The sequence below is a fragment of the Haliotis asinina genome, chromosome 1 (assembly GCF_037392515.1).
Source record: "Haliotis asinina isolate JCU_RB_2024 chromosome 1, JCU_Hal_asi_v2, whole genome shotgun sequence".
Taxonomy (NCBI): Eukaryota; Metazoa; Mollusca; class Gastropoda; order Lepetellida; family Haliotidae; genus Haliotis; species Haliotis asinina.
The window spans coordinates 55,766,158-55,785,697 of record NC_090280.1 but is presented as its reverse complement, the minus strand read 5'-3'; the positions used below and the strand labels follow the sequence as shown (position 1 = coordinate 55,785,697).

The following is a 19,540-nucleotide window of genomic DNA, read 5'->3' as shown; positions in this document are numbered from 1 at the left end:
GTATAGAAAACGTTTATTGTAAGTTTCTGATTTTCAAAACTAACATTCAAAATTGTTTCCGTGAGTTCACACCCTCCTGATTTTTTACGAACGTTTAAATATCAAAGTACATACTTCTAGCAGTACTCGATAGCAGGGGCGATGGGGTAGGTATGTGGTTCAAGTCTTTGCTCGTCAAGCTGCACACCCAGGTTCGATTCCCAACATGGATTTAATGTGTGAAGTCCATTTCTGGTGTCTCCCGTCTTGGTATTGATGAGTTAGTGATATACGTGGCGAAAACCTCAAACTCAATCAAACACTAGACAGCAATTGAAATGATAAATACCACTTAAAATTGGAGCTGTTTGTATCATTTTCAAATACACATAACATAATCATAAACATGATAATAAATTCCTTACAAAATTGTTTAAAATCATTTAGGCTGAAGTTGATAGCTCCTGGACTCCTGTACAACCGCTCTTGTACAATGTACGTAGCAAACTGCAAGTTTAATTAGGAAAGCTTGGGTGTAAAAGTCTGATACGGGTGGTTTTGGAGAAATATAGGACTTTGCTTATACCATACATATACATACAATCTTTGGGGATTATTAAATGAATACAAATATTATACAATCTCACTACTACACTGGATAGTCACACATCCGAGAAATGTGTGAAAACTAGCCGAAATCCAACGCTACTTTCATGAGGAGATTAACCTTTATAAGTTATTCCCGAAATACATTCTACAAAGACAAGGTTTCTGGACTGTTCTGTTTTTCAATTGAAATTATAAAAGGGTTAGCGCGCACGCAAACCCCCACACTTATAAATTACGTACTCGAGTCACCCCTATTTGGCGGTGATCGCAGGGGTCAGCCAAACCAAGGTGCAATGGCAAGGCCTCACCCTGGGAGAACCGATGCTGAGAACGGTCACCTCCCGTACCAGGTAAGTATGCTAGTTCACATTTTCAACACACAACGTCTTCTGATAGGGGTTCTCACTCAACTGAGGTGGCATCACGAGTCTGTCTCCGATTGTTAGAAACACCAGCTAATAACCTCACAGCATTGTCAACAGATATTTCTGTCTCAGTACTTGTTCATATTTTGGTCGATATCATTCACTTCATTTCCTTCCATTTATCATACAGGTACACATTTTCTCACCTTAACCTATCTTGGAGAAGAAACATGCACATTACCGCAGACGTACTTCATACGTCTCTCCACAACTGCATCATCATACATCATACGTATAGAAAACGTTTATTGTAAGTTTCTGATTTTCAAAACTAACATTCAAAATTGTTTCCGTGAGTTCACATCCTCCTGATTTTTTACGAACGTTTAAATATCAAAGTACATACTTCTAGCAGTACTCGATAGCAGGGGCGATGGGGTAGGTATGTGGTTCAAGTCTTTGCTCGTCAAGCTGCACACCCAGGTTCGATTCCCAACATGGATTTAATGTGTGAAGTCCATTTCTGGTGTCTCCCGTCTTGGTATTGATGAGTTAGTGATATACGTGGCGAAAACCTCAAACTCAATCAAACACTAGACAGCAATTGAAATGATAAATACCACTTAAAATTGGAGCTGTTTGTATCATTTTCAAATACACATAACATAATCATAAACATGATAATAAATTCCTTACAAAATTGTTTAAAATCATTTAGGCTGAAGTTGATAGCTCCTGGACTCCTGTACAACCGCTCTTGTACAATGTACGTAGCAAACTGCAAGTTTAATTAGGAAAGCTTGGGTGTAAAAGTCTGATACGGGTGGTTTTGGAGAAATATAGGACTTTGCTTATACCATACATATACATACAATCTTTGGGGATTATTAAATGAATACAAATATTATACAATCTCACTACTACACTGGATAGTCACACATCCGAGAAATGTGTGAAAACTAGCCGAAATCCAACGCTACTTTCATGAGGAGATTAACCTTTATAAGTTATTCCCGAAATACATTCTACAAAGACAAGGTTTCTGGACTGTTCTGTTTTTCAATTGAAATTATAAAAGGGTTAGCGCGCACGCAAACCCCCACACTTATAAATTACGTACTCGAGTCACCCCTATTTGGCGGTGATCGCAGGGGTCAGCCAAACCAAGGTGCAATGGCAAGGCCTCACCCTGGGAGAACCGATGCTGAGAACGGTCACCTCCCGTACCAGGTAAGTATGCTAGTTCACATTTTCAACACACAACGTCTTCTGATAGGGGTTCTCACTCAACTGAGGTGGCATCACGAGTCTGTCTCCGATTGTTAGAAACACCAGCTAATAACCTCACAGCATTGTCAACAGATATTTCTGTCTCAGTACTTGTTCATATTTTGGTCGATATCATTCACTTCATTTCCTTCCATTTATCATACAGGTACACATTTTCTCACCTTAACCTATCTTGGAGAAGAAACATGCACATTACCGCAGACGTACTTCATACGTCTCTCCACAACTGCATCATCATACATCATACGTATAGAAAACGTTTATTGTAAGTTTCTGATTTTCAAAACTAACATTCAAAATTGTTTCCGTGAGTTCACATCCTCCTGATTTTTTACGAACGTTTAAATATCAAAGTACATACTTCTAGCAGTACTCGATAGCAGGGGCGATGGGGTAGGTATGTGGTTCAAGTCTTTGCTCGTCAAGCTGCACACCCAGGTTCGATTCCCAACATGGATTTAATGTGTGAAGTCCATTTCTGGTGTCTCCCGTCTTGGTATTGATGAGTTAGTGATATACGTGGCGAAAACCTCAAACTCAATCAAACACTAGACAGCAATTGAAATGATAAATACCACTTAAAATTGGAGCTGTTTGTATCATTTTCAAATACACATAACATAATCATAAACATGATAATAAATTCCTTACAAAATTGTTTAAAATCATTTAGGCTGAAGTTGATAGCTCCTGGACTCCTGTACAACCGCTCTTGTACAATGTACGTAGCAAACTGCAAGTTTAATTAGGAAAGCTTGGGTGTAAAAGTCTGATACGGGTGGTTTTGGAGAAATATAGGACTTTGCTTATACCATACATATACATACAATCTTTGGGGATTATTAAATGAATACAAATATTATACAATCTCACTACTACACTGGATAGTCACACATCCGAGAAATGTGTGAAAACTAGCCGAAATCCAACGCTACTTTCATGAGGAGATTAACCTTTATAAGTTATTCCCGAAATACATTCTACAAAGACAAGGTTTCTGGACTGTTCTGTTTTTCAATTGAAATTATAAAGGGGTTAGCGCGCACGCAAACCCCCACACTTATAAATTACGTACTCGAGTCACCCCTATATGGCGGTGATCGCAGGGGTCAGCCAAACCAAGGTGCAATGGCAAGGCCTCACCCTGGGAGAACCGATGCTGAGAACGGTCACCTCCCGTACCAGGTAAGTATGCTAGTTCACATTTTCAACACACAACGTCTTCTGATAGGGGTTCTCACTCAACTGAGGTGGCATCACGAGTCTATCTCCGATTGTTAGAAACACCAGCTTATAACCTCACAGCATTGTCAACAGATATTTCTGTCTCAGTACTTGTTCATATTTTGGTCGATATCATTCACTTCATTTCCTTCCATTTATCATACAGGTACACATTTTCTCACCTTAACCTATCATGGAGAAGAAACATGCACATTACCGCAGACGTACTTCATACGTCTCTCCACAACTGCATCATCATACATCATACGTATAGAAAACGTTTATTGTAAGTTTCTGATTTTCAAAACTAACATTCAAAATTGTTTCCGTGAGTTCACACCCTCCTGATTTTTTACGAACGTTTAAATATCAAAGTACATACTTCTAGCAGTACTCGATAGCAGGGGCGATGGGGTAGGTATGTGGTTCAAGTCTTTGCTCGTCAAGCTGCACACCCAGGTTCGATTCCCAACATGGATTTAATGTGTGAAGTCCATTTCTGGTGTCTCCCGTCTTGGTATTGATGAGTTAGTGATATACGTGGCGAAAACCTCAAACTCAATCAAACACTAGACAGCAATTGAAATGATAAATACCACTTAAAATTGGAGCTGTTTGTATCATTTTCAAATACACATAACATAATCATAAACATGATAATAAATTCCTTACAAAATTGTTTAAAATCATTTAGGCTGAAGTTGATAGCTCCTGGACTCCTGTACAACCGCTCTTGTACAATGTACGTAGCAAACTGCAAGTTTAATTAGGAAAGCTTGGGTGTAAAAGTCTGATACGGGTGGTTTTGGAGAAATATAGGACTTTGCTTATACCATACATATACATACAATCTTTGGGGATTATTAAATGAATACAAATATTATACAATCTCACTACTACACTGGATAGTCACACATCCGAGAAATGTGTGAAAACTAGCCGAAATCCAACGCTACTTTCATGAGGAGATTAACCTTTATAAGTTATTCCCGAAATACATTCTACAAAGACAAGGTTTCTGGACTGTTCTGTTTTTCAATTGAAATTATAAAAGGGTTAGCGCGCACGCAAACCCCCACACTTATAAATTACGTACTCGAGTCACCCCTATTTGGCGGTGATCGCAGGGGTCAGCCAAACCAAGGTGCAATGGCAAGGCCTCACCCTGGGAGAACCGATGCTGAGAACGGTCACCTCCCGTACCAGGTAAGTATGCTAGTTCACATTTTCAACACACAACGTCTTCTGATAGGGGTTCTCACTCAACTGAGGTGGCATCACGAGTCTGTCTCCGATTGTTAGAAACACCAGCTAATAACCTCACAGCATTGTCAACAGATATTTCTGTCTCAGTACTTGTTCATATTTTGGTCGATATCATTCACTTCATTTCCTTCCATTTATCATACAGGTACACATTTTCTCACCTTAACCTATCTTGGAGAAGAAACATGCACATTACCGCAGACGTACTTCATACGTCTCTCCACAACTGCATCATCATACATCATACGTATAGAAAACGTTTATTGTAAGTTTCTGATTTTCAAAACTAACATTCAAAATTGTTTCCGTGAGTTCACATCCTCCTGATTTTTTACGAACGTTTAAATATCAAAGTACATACTTCTAGCAGTACTCGATAGCAGGGGCGATGGGGTAGGTATGTGGTTCAAGTCTTTGCTCGTCAAGCTGCACACCCAGGTTCGATTCCCAACATGGATTTAATGTGTGAAGTCCATTTCTGGTGTCTCCCGTCTTGGTATTGATGAGTTAGTGATATACGTGGCGAAAACCTCAAACTCAATCAAACACTAGACAGCAATTGAAATGATAAATACCACTTAAAATTGGAGCTGTTTGTATCATTTTCAAATACACATAACATAATCATAAACATGATAATAAATTCCTTACAAAATTGTTTAAAATCATTTAGGCTGAAGTTGATAGCTCCTGGACTCCTGTACAACCGCTCTTGTACAATGTACGTAGCAAACTGCAAGTTTAATTAGGAAAGCTTGGGTGTAAAAGTCTGATACGGGTGGTTTTGGAGAAATATAGGACTTTGCTTATACCATACATATACATACAATCTTTGGGGATTATTAAATGAATACAAATATTATACAATCTCACTACTACACTGGATAGTCACACATCCGAGAAATGTGTGAAAACTAGCCGAAATCCAACGCTACTTTCATGAGGAGATTAACCTTTATAAGTTATTCCCGAAATACATTCTACAAAGACAAGGTTTCTGGACTGTTCTGTTTTTCAATTGAAATTATAAAAGGGTTAGCGCGCACGCAAACCCCCACACTTATAAATTACGTACTCGAGTCACCCCTATTTGGCGGTGATCGCAGGGGTCAGCCAAACCAAGGTGCAATGGCAAGGCCTCACCCTGGGAGAACCGATGCTGAGAACGGTCACCTCCCGTACCAGGTAAGTATGCTAGTTCACATTTTCAACACACAACGTCTTCTGATAGGGGTTCTCACTCAACTGAGGTGGCATCACGAGTCTGTCTCCGATTGTTAGAAACACCAGCTAATAACCTCACAGCATTGTCAACAGATATTTCTGTCTCAGTACTTGTTCATATTTTGGTCGATATCATTCACTTCATTTCCTTCCATTTATCATACAGGTACACATTTTCTCACCTTAACCTATCTTGGAGAAGAAACATGCACATTACCGCAGACGTACTTCATACGTCTCTCCACAACTGCATCATCATACATCATACGTATAGAAAACGTTTATTGTAAGTTTCTGATTTTCAAAACTAACATTCAAAATTGTTTCCGTGAGTTCACATCCTCCTGATTTTTTACGAACGTTTAAATATCAAAGTACATACTTCTAGCAGTACTCGATAGCAGGGGCGATGGGGTAGGTATGTGGTTCAAGTCTTTGCTCGTCAAGCTGCACACCCAGGTTCGATTCCCAACATGGATTTAATGTGTGAAGTCCATTTCTGGTGTCTCCCGTCTTGGTATTGATGAGTTAGTGATATACGTGGCGAAAACCTCAAACTCAATCAAACACTAGACAGCAATTGAAATGATAAATACCACTTAAAATTGGAGCTGTTTGTATCATTTTCAAATACACATAACATAATCATAAACATGATAATAAATTCCTTACAAAATTGTTTAAAATCATTTAGGCTGAAGTTGATAGCTCCTGGACTCCTGTACAACCGCTCTTGTACAATGTACGTAGCAAACTGCAAGTTTAATTAGGAAAGCTTGGGTGTAAAAGTCTGATACGGGTGGTTTTGGAGAAATATAGGACTTTGCTTATACCATACATATACATACAATCTTTGGGGATTATTAAATGAATACAAATATTATACAATCTCACTACTACACTGGATAGTCACACATCCGAGAAATGTGTGAAAACTAGCCGAAATCCAACGCTACTTTCATGAGGAGATTAACCTTTATAAGTTATTCCCGAAATACATTCTACAAAGACAAGGTTTCTGGACTGTTCTGTTTTTCAATTGAAATTATAAAGGGGTTAGCGCGCACGCAAACCCCCACACTTATAAATTACGTACTCGAGTCACCCCTATTTGGCGGTGATCGCAGGGGTCAGCCAAACCAAGGTGCAATGGCAAGGCCTCACCCTGGGAGAACCGATGCTGAGAACGGTCACCTCCCGTACCAGGTAAGTATGCTAGTTCACATTTTCAACACACAACGTCTTCTGATAGGGGTTCTCACTCAACTGAGGTGGCATCACGAGTCTATCTCCGATTGTTAGAAACACCAGCTTATAACCTCACAGCATTGTCAACAGATATTTCTGTCTCAGTACTTGTTCATATTTTGGTCGATATCATTCACTTCATTTCCTTCCATTTATCATACAGGTACACATTTTCTCACCTTAACCTATCATGGAGAAGAAACATGCACATTACCGCAGACGTACTTCATACGTCTCTCCACAACTGCATCATCATACATCATACGTATAGAAAACGTTTATTGTAAGTTTCTGATTTTCAAAACTAACATTCAAAATTGTTTCCGTGAGTTCACACCCTCCTGATTTTTTACGAACGTTTAAATATCAAAGTACATACTTCTAGCAGTACTCGATAGCAGGGGCGATGGGGTAGGTATGTGGTTCAAGTCTTTGCTCGTCAAGCTGCACACCCAGGTTCGATTCCCAACATGGATTTAATGTGTGAAGTCCATTTCTGGTGTCTCCCGTCTTGGTATTGATGAGTTAGTGATATACGTGGCGAAAACCTCAAACTCAATCAAACACTAGACAGCAATTGAAATGATAAATACCACTTAAAATTGGAGCTGTTTGTATCATTTTCAAATACACATAACATAATCATAAACATGATAATAAATTCCTTACAAAATTGTTTAAAATCATTTAGGCTGAAGTTGATAGCTCCTGGACTCCTGTACAACCGCTCTTGTACAATGTACGTAGCAAACTGCAAGTTTAATTAGGAAAGCTTGGGTGTAAAAGTCTGATACGGGTGGTTTTGGAGAAATATAGGACTTTGCTTATACCATACATATACATACAATCTTTGGGGATTATTAAATGAATACAAATATTATACAATCTCACTACTACACTGGATAGTCACACATCCGAAAAATGTGTGAAAACTAGCCGAAATCCAACGCTACTTTCATGAGGAGATTAACCTTTATAAGTTATTCCCGAAATACATTCTACAAAGACAAGGTTTCTGGACTGTTCTGTTTTTCAATTGAAATTATAAAGGGGTTAGCGCGCACGCAAACCCCCACACTTATAAATTACGTACTCGAGTCACCCCTATTTGGCGGTGATCGCAGGGGTCAGCCAAACCAAGGTGCAATGGCAAGGCCTCACCCTGGGAGAACCGATGCTGAGAACGGTCACCTCCCGTACCAGGTAAGTATGCTAGTTCACATTTTCAACACACAACGTCTTCTGATAGGGGTTCTCACTCAACTGAGGTGGCATCACGAGTCTATCTCCGATTGTTAGAAACACCAGCTAATAACCTCACAGCATTGTCAACAGATATTTCTGTCTCAGTACTTGTTCATATTTTGGTCGATATCATTCACTTCATTTCCTTCCATTTATCATACAGGTACACATTTTCTCACCTTAACCTATCTTGGAGAAGAAACATGCACATTACCGCAGACGTACTTCATACGTCTCTCCACAACTGCATCATCATACATCATACGTATAGAAAACGTTTATTGTAAGTTTCTGATTTTCAAAACTAACATTCAAAATTGTTTCCGTGAGTTCACATCCTCCTGATTTTTTACGAACGTTTAAATATCAAAGTACATACTTCTAGCAGTACTCGATAGCAGGGGCGATGGGGTAGGTATGTGGTTCAAGTCTTTGCTCGTCAAGCTGCACACCCAGGTTCGATTCCCAACATGGATTTAATGTGTGAAGTCCATTTCTGGTGTCTCCCGTCTTGGTATTGATGAGTTAGTGATATACGTGGCGAAAACCTCAAACTCAATCAAACACTAGACAGCAATTGAAATGATAAATACCACTTAAAATTGGAGCTGTTTGTATCATTTTCAAATACACATAACATAATCATAAACATGATAATAAATTCCTTACAAAATTGTTTAAAATCATTTAGGCTGAAGTTGATAGCTCCTGGACTCCTGTACAACCGCTCTTGTACAATGTACGTAGCAAACTGCAAGTTTAATTAGGAAAGCTTGGGTGTAAAAGTCTGATACGGGTGGTTTTGGAGAAATATAGGACTTTGCTTATACCATACATATACATACAATCTTTGGGGATTATTAAATGAATACAAATATTATACAATCTCACTACTACACTGGATAGTCACACATCCGAGAAATGTGTGAAAACTAGCCGAAATCCAACGCTACTTTCATGAGGAGATTAACCTTTATAAGTTATTCCCGAAATACATTCTACAAAGACAAGGTTTCTGGACTGTTCTGTTTTTCAATTGAAATTATAAAGGGGTTAGCGCGCACGCAAACCCCCACACTTATAAATTACGTACTCGAGTCACCCCTATTTGGCGGTGATCGCAGGGGTCAGCCAAACCAAGGTGCAATGGCAAGGCCTCACCCTGGGAGAACCGATGCTGAGAACGGTCACCTCCCGTACCAGGTAAGTATGCTAGTTCACATTTTCAACACACAACGTCTTCTGATAGGGGTTCTCACTCAACTGAGGTGGCATCACGAGTCTATCTCCGATTGTTAGAAACACCAGCTTATAACCTCACAGCATTGTCAACAGATATTTCTGTCTCAGTACTTGTTCATATTTTGGTCGATATCATTCACTTCATTTCCTTCCATTTATCATACAGGTACACATTTTCTCACCTTAACCTATCATGGAGAAGAAACATGCACATTACCGCAGACGTACTTCATACGTCTCTCCACAACTGCATCATCATACATCATACGTATAGAAAACGTTTATTGTAAGTTTCTGATTTTCAAAACTAACATTCAAAATTGTTTCCGTGAGTTCACACCCTCCTGATTTTTTACGAACGTTTAAATATCAAAGTACATACTTCTAGCAGTACTCGATAGCAGGGGCGATGGGGTAGGTATGTGGTTCAAGTCTTTGCTCGTCAAGCTGCACACCCAGGTTCGATTCCCAACATGGATTTAATGTGTGAAGTCCATTTCTGGTGTCTCCCGTCTTGGTATTGATGAGTTAGTGATATACGTGGCGAAAACCTCAAACTCAATCAAACACTAGACAGCAATTGAAATGATAAATACCACTTAAAATTGGAGCTGTTTGTATCATTTTCAAATACACATAACATAATCATAAACATGATAATAAATTCCTTACAAAATTGTTTAAAATCATTTAGGCTGAAGTTGATAGCTCCTGGACTCCTGTACAACCGCTCTTGTACAATGTACGTAGCAAACTGCAAGTTTAATTAGGAAAGCTTGGGTGTAAAAGTCTGATACGGGTGGTTTTGGAGAAATATAGGACTTTGCTTATACCATACATATACATACAATCTTTGGGGATTATTAAATGAATACAAATATTATACAATCTCACTACTACACTGGATAGTCACACATCCGAGAAATGTGTGAAAACTAGCCGAAATCCAACGCTACTTTCATGAGGAGATTAACCTTTATAAGTTATTCCCGAAATACATTCTACAAAGACAAGGTTTCTGGACTGTTCTGTTTTTCAATTGAAATTATAAAAGGGTTAGCGCGCACGCAAACCCCCACACTTATAAATTACGTACTCGAGTCACCCCTATTTGGCGGTGATCGCAGGGGTCAGCCAAACCAAGGTGCAATGGCAAGGCCTCACCCTGGGAGAACCGATGCTGAGAACGGTCACCTCCCGTACCAGGTAAGTATGCTAGTTCACATTTTCAACACACAACGTCTTCTGATAGGGGTTCTCACTCAACTGAGGTGGCATCACGAGTCTGTCTCCGATTGTTAGAAACACCAGCTAATAACCTCACAGCATTGTCAACAGATATTTCTGTCTCAGTACTTGTTCATATTTTGGTCGATATCATTCACTTCATTTCCTTCCATTTATCATACAGGTACACATTTTCTCACCTTAACCTATCTTGGAGAAGAAACATGCACATTACCGCAGACGTACTTCATACGTCTCTCCACAACTGCATCATCATACATCATACGTATAGAAAACGTTTATTGTAAGTTTCTGATTTTCAAAACTAACATTCAAAATTGTTTCCGTGAGTTCACATCCTCCTGATTTTTTACGAACGTTTAAATATCAAAGTACATACTTCTAGCAGTACTCGATAGCAGGGGCGATGGGGTAGGTATGTGGTTCAAGTCTTTGCTCGTCAAGCTGCACACCCAGGTTCGATTCCCAACATGGATTTAATGTGTGAAGTCCATTTCTGGTGTCTCCCGTCTTGGTATTGATGAGTTAGTGATATACGTGGCGAAAACCTCAAACTCAATCAAACACTAGACAGCAATTGAAATGATAAATACCACTTAAAATTGGAGCTGTTTGTATCATTTTCAAATACACATAACATAATCATAAACATGATAATAAATTCCTTACAAAATTGTTTAAAATCATTTAGGCTGAAGTTGATAGCTCCTGGACTCCTGTACAACCGCTCTTGTACAATGTACGTAGCAAACTGCAAGTTTAATTAGGAAAGCTTGGGTGTAAAAGTCTGATACGGGTGGTTTTGGAGAAATATAGGACTTTGCTTATACCATACATATACAAACAATCTTTGGGGATTATTAAATGAATACAAATATTATACAATCTCACTACTACACTGGATAGTCACACATCCGAGAAATGTGTGAAAACTAGCCGAAATCCAACGCTACTTTCATGAGGAGATTAACCTTTATAAGTTATTCCCGAAATACATTCTACAAAGACAAGGTTTCTGGACTGTTCTGTTTTTCAATTGAAATTATAAAGGGGTTAGCGCGCACGCAAACCCCCACACTTATAAATTACGTACTCGAGTCACCCCTATTTGGCGGTGATCGCAGGGGTCAGCCAAACCAAGGTGCAATGGCAAGGCCTCACCCTGGGAGAACCGATGCTGAGAACGGTCACCTCCCGTACCAGGTAAGTATGCTAGTTCACATTTTCAACACACAACGTCTTCTGATAGGGGTTCTCACTCAACTGAGGTGGCATCACGAGTCTGTCTCCGATTGTTAGAAACACCAGCTAATAACCTCACAGCATTGTCAACAGATATTTCTGTCTCAGTACTTGTTCATATTTTGGTCGATATCATTCACTTCATTTCCTTCCATTTATCATACAGGTACACATTTTCTCACCTTAACCTATCTTGGAGAAGAAACATGCACATTACCGCAGACGTACTTCATACGTCTCTCCACAACTGCATCATCATACATCATACGTATAGAAAACGTTTATTGTAAGTTTCTGATTTTCAAAACTAACATTCAAAATTGTTTCCGCGAGTTCACACCCTCCTGATATTTTACGAACGTTTAAATATCAAAGTACATACTTCTAGCAGTACTCGATAGCAGGGGCGATGGGGTAGGTATGTGGTTCAAGTCTTTGCTCGTCAAGCTGCACACCCAGGTTCGATTCCCAACATGGATTTAATGTGTGAAGTCCATTTCTGGTGTCTCCCGTTTTGGTATTGATGAGTTAGTGATATACGTGGCGAAAACCTCAAACTCAATCAAACACTAGACAGCAATTGAAATGATAAATACCACTTAAAATTGGAGCTGTTTGTATGACTCAAACTCACTCAACTGAGGTGGCATCACGAGTCCATCTGCGATTGTATAGAAACACTAGGTAATAATAATTTTTGTGAAGAGGGATTTTTTTGTCAGCACTTGATGAATTTGTTTTGAAAGAGGCAATCATGCGCAAATACATTACCTAATGTGATAGGCATAGAAAATGTAGAACAAAATGTTTTCTGGTTTTCAAGCGTCACGTTTGCCCCTATGTGCTTATAGAGAATAGATATTCATGGACGCTTTATGTGAAATTAGGCCATGTTATGAGGTCTCCGAATGCGTACGGAAAACCCATTTCTTACGTTCACCGGTTTCATTACCCTGACTCTGCCGAAAAGACGTATTCTGACGTCAAATGTGATTTTCAATCTCCACATTGCAAATAAAATATTAGAAGAAAACAAAGAGTGTGTTTTAGCAGAGCGTCTCCATGTGAGGACGCAATGTTTGGATGGAGTCTCCACTTTATTATAACTACAACGACACTTAACAGTATGTACAGTAGTTAACCACAGCAGCATGAGAAACGATGTTCATCTATGCATGTATGAGCTCTTTTCTTTGGTTTGAGTTTTCAGGGGTTAGCGCGGACGCAGACCCCCACACTTATAAATTACGTACTCGAGTCACCCGCATTTGGGGTGATCGCAGGGGTCAGCCAAACCGAGGTGCAATGGAAAGGCCTCGCCCTGGGAGGACCGCCTTGCGGATCACGGTAACCTCCCGTACCAGGTAAGTATGCTTGGACTTTCTTCAAATCAGTACTAATACTTGGTCTGTAATGACTCACCTTAAGTGTGGCGGTTTATATATCGAACCTATATAAACAGCAGAGCTATAAGTATTACATCCACGATGCGGTACAAAAATCAAATTTGTTGTGCATTTTGTGATATTTCCTGTTTTTTATACGACTAATCCTGTTGAATGCAGTGTTCCCTTGAGATCATATCAGATAGCAATTATGTATGGGCACAGTCAACGTATTCCTTCTAATCTCCGTGCAGGGTTGTGAGGACGCAAACATTTATTGAAAGATACGCTAGCCTAAAGTCTTAGTGGTATTATCTACCCCAAATAACTCTGCTAACTGTGACTGAAAGTCTCCGTTTCACTTCCTATGTCTTGAACACCTAGTTAGTAAGAAGGATAATCAACACTGGAGTCTCAATATCAGAGGCGAAATCTCAAAGGACGCTGTTGAGAGTTTGCAAACAGTGAAAAGTGAAGGTCACATACACCGACCAATCAAACACTAGCATTTGAACCTGTTAGGTCGCGCTGTCTTTCCTTCTGTCTCTACACGAGATGTGGAGTGTTGATATTGATTTACCGCAGTAGGTCACAAAACCTTGAAAGTCTCGTCACTGCCATTGTGGCTGAAAATGCTGACTTCAGACTTCAGGGTCTGCCTAGCAGGTATACTGTAAAAAGAAAAGCATTCATTGCTTATTAAAGGCTAAGCAATCTCCCACCCTCTCCTGGATCCGTCCACGTCTCTCTCTCTCTAAAATATGAATAGTTTCTGTGATTAAAATTACCAAAAAAGTGATAAATTACATTTCACATTTTTCTGGGGAATATAATTTCGATCTCAAAAGAAAGAGAGCGAGTGCAAGTAATATAAGGGCGCGTCCGGTAAATTTACAGTTTTACCTACTTCATCAAGTGTAGCAAATCAAAGCAACTATTTGACCCAGTGTGTAAATATGTAATCTTTTGGCAAGTTTGATTGTTTATGTTCTACTACACCCTAACCTGTATTTAGTGTGCATTTATACTCGGTAGGAGCAAGCGATAAGCATGTGCAACTCGTAACCAAATGCAAGCTATGCATCATCTGTTTCACGGCGCCTGAAAATAATATGGTTTAAACCAAACAATCCAGTGCTTGTTATTGGGGAAAATACCGACGAGACACACAAACATGTCTTCAAGGGTGATCCCATCATATAACTATCACGATAAGACTCACGCTAACGTTAAATAACTGATTTTCAAGCTCCCAATTTGTGTTGAAGCAACTGAATAAAAAGAGGATGTGCTGTTAGTAGACTTGCACTAGTCCACAAAGAAAAATATATTAATTTAAATGATAATATCTAATAAATATTAAATATATAGTGCACTCATCAAGACTTGCTTCTATGAAGTATAGAATTAATATGCTTCCATGGGTTCAGCATTCAGTACAGCCTTGGAACAAGGTTATGCTTTCAGCACTGCGTCCAAATGTGAGGACACCGTGCTTGTTTGGTTAGATAATCTTCTCTGTAATACTACTACTGCGACAGATATTTACGTGCAGTCCGTTCTCGGAAGCAGCCATAAGAAGCGACGACGGTCTCATCTCCAAACTTAAGAAAGTTCTATTCTTTGATTTGAGTTTTCAGGGGTTAGCGCGGACGCAGACCCCCACACTTATAAATTACGTACTCGAGTCACCCGCATTTGGGGTGATCGCAGGGGTCAGCCAAACCGAGGTGCAATGGAAAGGCCTCGCCCTGGGAGGACCGCCTTGCGGATCACGGTAACCTCCCGTACCAGGTAAGTATGCTTGTACTTTCTACAAATCAGTACTAATACTTGGTCTGTAATGACTCACCTTTGGTGTGGCGGTTTATATATCGAACCTATATAAATAGCAGAATAATAAGATAACATACACTTCTTCTGCTATCAAAATACAAATTAAACTTAATTTTGTGGTTACTATGTTTTTTCTACACATTGTGTGTGTTTAGAGTCTGCTTTGTCTAAAGGAACAAAACTAACAACATAGGTTAACGGCACATCCAGCGTATACTGTCTATTCTCCATACAGGGATGAGAGAGGGCGAACATTTGTTGATGGATACGCGAGTCCGTAAAACTGATATCAGCTATTCACATCAAATAACTAACTCCATCCTAAGTAGCCAACACCAACCTCAATCTTCATTTCCTTACTGCTTGTAATGAATACGGTGATAGTAAGCCACAGAGTCTATTTCTGAGCTTGCAACCGAATTCGGAGTGGCGATGTTCAGAGCTTGCAAACAACCATGAATGGCACAACAGCCAATCAAATCCACGCCCGCGAAAACAAAGCTTGTTCACTGTTCAGACAAAATCGGAGGAGTGCAGTTTATCTGGACTTAGTGTTGTCATACTATTAAGTCACATTTCAGGCATCTTTATCAGTATTTAACATTCCATTTTTACAAGTAACAGCGATGGTTCAGGAAGGATGGTTGTTTCACTTCTCTACAAATATAAAACAGGCGCGGATCGGTGAAACAGATCTCCTTGATCGAAGAGTTATTACCCCCGTACCAGATAAGCATGCTATAACACCGTAATTGCCCAAGCATTAATACGTGATAGGGAAAAACTGAATTGCGGTGTCCTTACAAAAAAGGAATAAGGGAATTTTTAACATGCTTATTTTTTATGTACTGCAGGCAGAAGTTGTGTTTATTCTTTTAAATACTTTCTGATCAACACATACATATTTTGGTGGTGTATAACATATCGTCCTATAATTCTACATATAACCAACACAATGTACATATTGGTTTGATCGATCGCATCCTAACGTCACCCACACTGTTACGAGTTTGCAAAGGGCCAAAGTAACAACCAATCAAGTCGTACCTTTGGCGCCCGCACCCAACAGACAAGCATTTATTTCATGTTGCGCGTACGAAAAGATACTCAATCTGTGTCACAAACTAACAGTACGGGTACCAGTTGCCAACACATATGTGCACTATCCATGAGAAAACCTAATAAATCTTGAGCGAATTTAGCTTTGCCTTTAGCAATATTCCTGTATTATCAAGACGGGGGACACCAGAAATGGGCTGCAAACATTGTACCCATGTGGGGAATTGAACCCGGGTCATCGTCGTGACGAGCGAACGCTTTAACTCCATGGCAAACCTGATGCAACTGACTTCTCAATCTGGACAGATCATTCTGTCATAAGTATGAGAACTGTAATGCCGCGTGTCCCCAACAACGGAAAATAGCACAAGCACAGTGAAAAGTTAAGCCAAGCAAACACTTGAGGAGAAACTATTTGGACAATTGAAGACTCCGCCAAGGAGTGACAAAATATTCTCACCGCAGTCACCATTTAACTCGCATATAACTCTGGCACTCTCTAAATCCACATTCAAAGATACACAGCTTCGAGGAGAAGGATAATAAATTATTAACTGTGAAATACCTGAAAATTGAAAATACCCTCGAAGCTCCGGGCTAATTAGACTTATTCTTCCTTACCCACGTTTGTCGTAAGCGGCGACTAACGGGATCGGGTGGTCAGTCTCGCTTATTTTGTTGACAAATTTGATCTTCAAAACTGCAGAAATCGATGCTCATGCTATTGATCACATGATAGTCTGGTACAGACTTATTTATAGACGCTGTTTACCTATAGAAAATTGCTGAGAGCGGTGATAAACAACAATCAAAACGAAACCAACTCTCAAGGTTGTAACTGCATCGATCAAGTGTCTGTCACTGGACTGCCTGGTCTAGACCACACATGAATAATTACAGGTACGGCTTTGTACAACAAATATATCCTCCGACTGGGGCGATACAGTAATTCGTGCTGTCAGATACCCCCTTCGGTTATCATCTGATCCAAGATTCCGTCACATCATCTCCCGCCCCTGAGCAAGTACTTTCGATAGAATGTCAGGCAATAGAAAACGGTTACCCGATACGCATCTTTCTTCTTCAATCCCTGCATAAAGTGCCCCATGTTCAGCCGTTCAAGTGTCAGTTGTTGTCACGATATATCGAGTATGCTAACCATGACTGCTTGAGATGACAAATCAACCACCGAGCTCTAGACGAAACTTCCGGAAATTCTGCTCCCTCACGTGAAGTCCGTGTGCAACATTTGGGACATGCACGTGATGATCACGCAAAAAGTTCTTCTCATGCATTACTGGCGGTATGGAGTTGTATTTGGATGAACTGAAAGAGTGAAATTAACAACAAGCACGTTTACACCAACTAAACTAAAGTGGCAAACGTAGTTTCAGTTTTATAATTATGCGGCAAAGCGTTGTCGTAAAAGCATGCCAAAAGTCCTCATTGTATTAAGCGTTTTAAAAGTGTTTTCATCCTGACGCGAAATAATTTTTAAAATCTATTTCAGTTTTCCCCGCCACTGTATATATAATCGCCCATAGTTATTCTCCTAAAGTGACAGGTCCGCTTGATATGTCTTACTATGTTCCCGACGTCATGAGAGGGATCTATATGAATTGATAACGTATAAAGCTAGTTAACAAGTGATCTCAATTCCAAAATTCCATCAAAATAAGTTACACAATTTCTGACAATCATTTTATATGTATTCTGTCGACCGCCTTCTCCCATGCCCGTGTAATTTGGAGATGACAAACACATATAACAAGGATGGTCTCAAAGCTTGCAGTTTTTAGTAGCATTTCTGAAAGTTAGTGAAACGCGGGGTCACACTGCGGCGAGCCTTGCGGTGGTGAAATGGCTTAAGCATGTAAGGGAGGTAACCCGGGACACCCTATTTCATCATGCAATGCGAGAATTCTTATCAATGTTCCGGTTACGAGTTCGCGTGTGTTTTCCAAAGAAGCATAACAAATACGAGTCCGTCCGATAAATCGTTTATACGGACGATTAATGGGTTTTCACACATTTTAGAAACATTCGCGCATTAGGAACCGTTACCTCTGAAGGGGGCACCTGGCTGAAAGGATGGAATCCCAATGTGCTATGCCTGACTTTAAGCACGACTACATGCTCCGACGCCTTCCAGTGATTTCAGTTTTGCTGTTGTTGCTGTTTAACTATTATCATTCTGTATACTCGTCGGGAAGTTGGCGATATAGTGTGTGAGTGTACCCTGCATGGGGAAACTTATTTTGCGGCATTGTGCACTGAAGGAATCATCATCATCATCATCATCATCATCATCATCATCATCATCAATGTAATTTGATTGGAGGGTGAAAAAAGCGTGGGGGTGTCATTTTTTATGGAGTAGGATGTACAATGCGAATGCCTCAATTTTATTTATGTGCATGTGTGCAAAGTAAGTGACACCTCCTGCATGTATAAAATCAATACAAACTTCTTACAGACTTACGGTCAGGCACCCAGGAGAAAATCTAAATGTAAATGTAACAATAATCGGTCGCTTCTTCGCCCACGTAACCTATTCATCAATCTGGGTTTTTTTAAATTCCATCTGCTCCGTGGCTACGTAATATGAGACGAGGAGGCTGGGAGGTGAATGTGTCCCAGCTCCTTAAACCCAATCGTACGTAAGAGGGTTTGTGGGTTGGAAATGGTCCCCATTAACTTTGCTGAGTACACGCGTGTTCGACCCCGTGGATCGGACCAGCTTGTGTATTGGTCGGTAGCGCCTTCATCGCCAGAAATCATGGATCGGTGCTCATAGCATCTATCATTGGATGGTCTGGTTCAGAGTTGACTGCGACTGCAAACGCACATAGGAGAAGCGAAGTGAGCCTGAATGAGTTTAAGATTCCGTTCACAGTTGCATGGAACATCTTAACGACCTTGATGCACGCACGTATGCGTGAACGTGTGTGCTGGCCTGGATGACATGGAATGCCGCAATCTTTTTGAATCTTTAGGATTCAAACCCCGGATCTGTGGACAAACACTCGTTATAAGAGACCTTAATTTCAACTTGAGGTTGTTCATTGAACAAATAAT

The 19,540-nt window shown here is 40.0% G+C and overlaps 1 protein-coding gene and 12 non-coding genes across 13 annotated transcripts in view; all 13 read right to left on the bottom strand.

Annotated features, from left to right (window-relative positions):
- Positions 1–17,644, bottom strand: part of LOC137281126 (uncharacterized) — a 53,979-nt gene extending 36,335 nt beyond the window's left edge. Inside the window, exon 1 of the mRNA XM_067812269.1 lies at positions 17,526–17,644. The gene's annotated coding sequence lies outside the window, so the exon portion shown is untranslated. The remainder of the gene's footprint in view (positions 1–17,525) is intronic.
- Positions 783–946, bottom strand: LOC137258896 (U1 spliceosomal RNA). The gene has a single exon (XR_010954663.1). It is a non-coding gene; the product is annotated as a U1 spliceosomal RNA (small nuclear RNA).
- On the bottom strand, positions 2,028–2,191 carry LOC137258890 (U1 spliceosomal RNA). Its single transcript, XR_010954662.1, has one exon. It is a non-coding gene; the product is annotated as a U1 spliceosomal RNA (small nuclear RNA).
- On the bottom strand, positions 3,273–3,436 carry LOC137258924 (U1 spliceosomal RNA). Its single transcript, XR_010954672.1, has one exon. It is a non-coding gene; the product is annotated as a U1 spliceosomal RNA (small nuclear RNA).
- On the bottom strand, positions 4,518–4,681 carry LOC137258884 (U1 spliceosomal RNA). The gene has a single exon (XR_010954661.1). It is a non-coding gene; the product is annotated as a U1 spliceosomal RNA (small nuclear RNA).
- LOC137258876 (U1 spliceosomal RNA) lies at positions 5,763–5,926 on the bottom strand. Its single transcript, XR_010954660.1, has one exon. It is a non-coding gene; the product is annotated as a U1 spliceosomal RNA (small nuclear RNA).
- Positions 7,008–7,171, bottom strand: LOC137258779 (U1 spliceosomal RNA). The gene has a single exon (XR_010954640.1). It is a non-coding gene; the product is annotated as a U1 spliceosomal RNA (small nuclear RNA).
- On the bottom strand, positions 8,253–8,416 carry LOC137259020 (U1 spliceosomal RNA). The gene has a single exon (XR_010954688.1). It is a non-coding gene; the product is annotated as a U1 spliceosomal RNA (small nuclear RNA).
- LOC137258988 (U1 spliceosomal RNA) lies at positions 9,498–9,661 on the bottom strand. Its single transcript, XR_010954684.1, has one exon. It is a non-coding gene; the product is annotated as a U1 spliceosomal RNA (small nuclear RNA).
- LOC137258869 (U1 spliceosomal RNA) lies at positions 10,743–10,906 on the bottom strand. The gene has a single exon (XR_010954659.1). It is a non-coding gene; the product is annotated as a U1 spliceosomal RNA (small nuclear RNA).
- On the bottom strand, positions 11,988–12,151 carry LOC137258919 (U1 spliceosomal RNA). The gene has a single exon (XR_010954670.1). It is a non-coding gene; the product is annotated as a U1 spliceosomal RNA (small nuclear RNA).
- On the bottom strand, positions 13,390–13,554 carry LOC137258842 (U1 spliceosomal RNA). Its single transcript, XR_010954654.1, has one exon. It is a non-coding gene; the product is annotated as a U1 spliceosomal RNA (small nuclear RNA).
- LOC137258772 (U1 spliceosomal RNA) lies at positions 15,205–15,369 on the bottom strand. The gene has a single exon (XR_010954639.1). It is a non-coding gene; the product is annotated as a U1 spliceosomal RNA (small nuclear RNA).
- Positions 17,645–19,540: the final 1,896 nt, after the last annotated feature.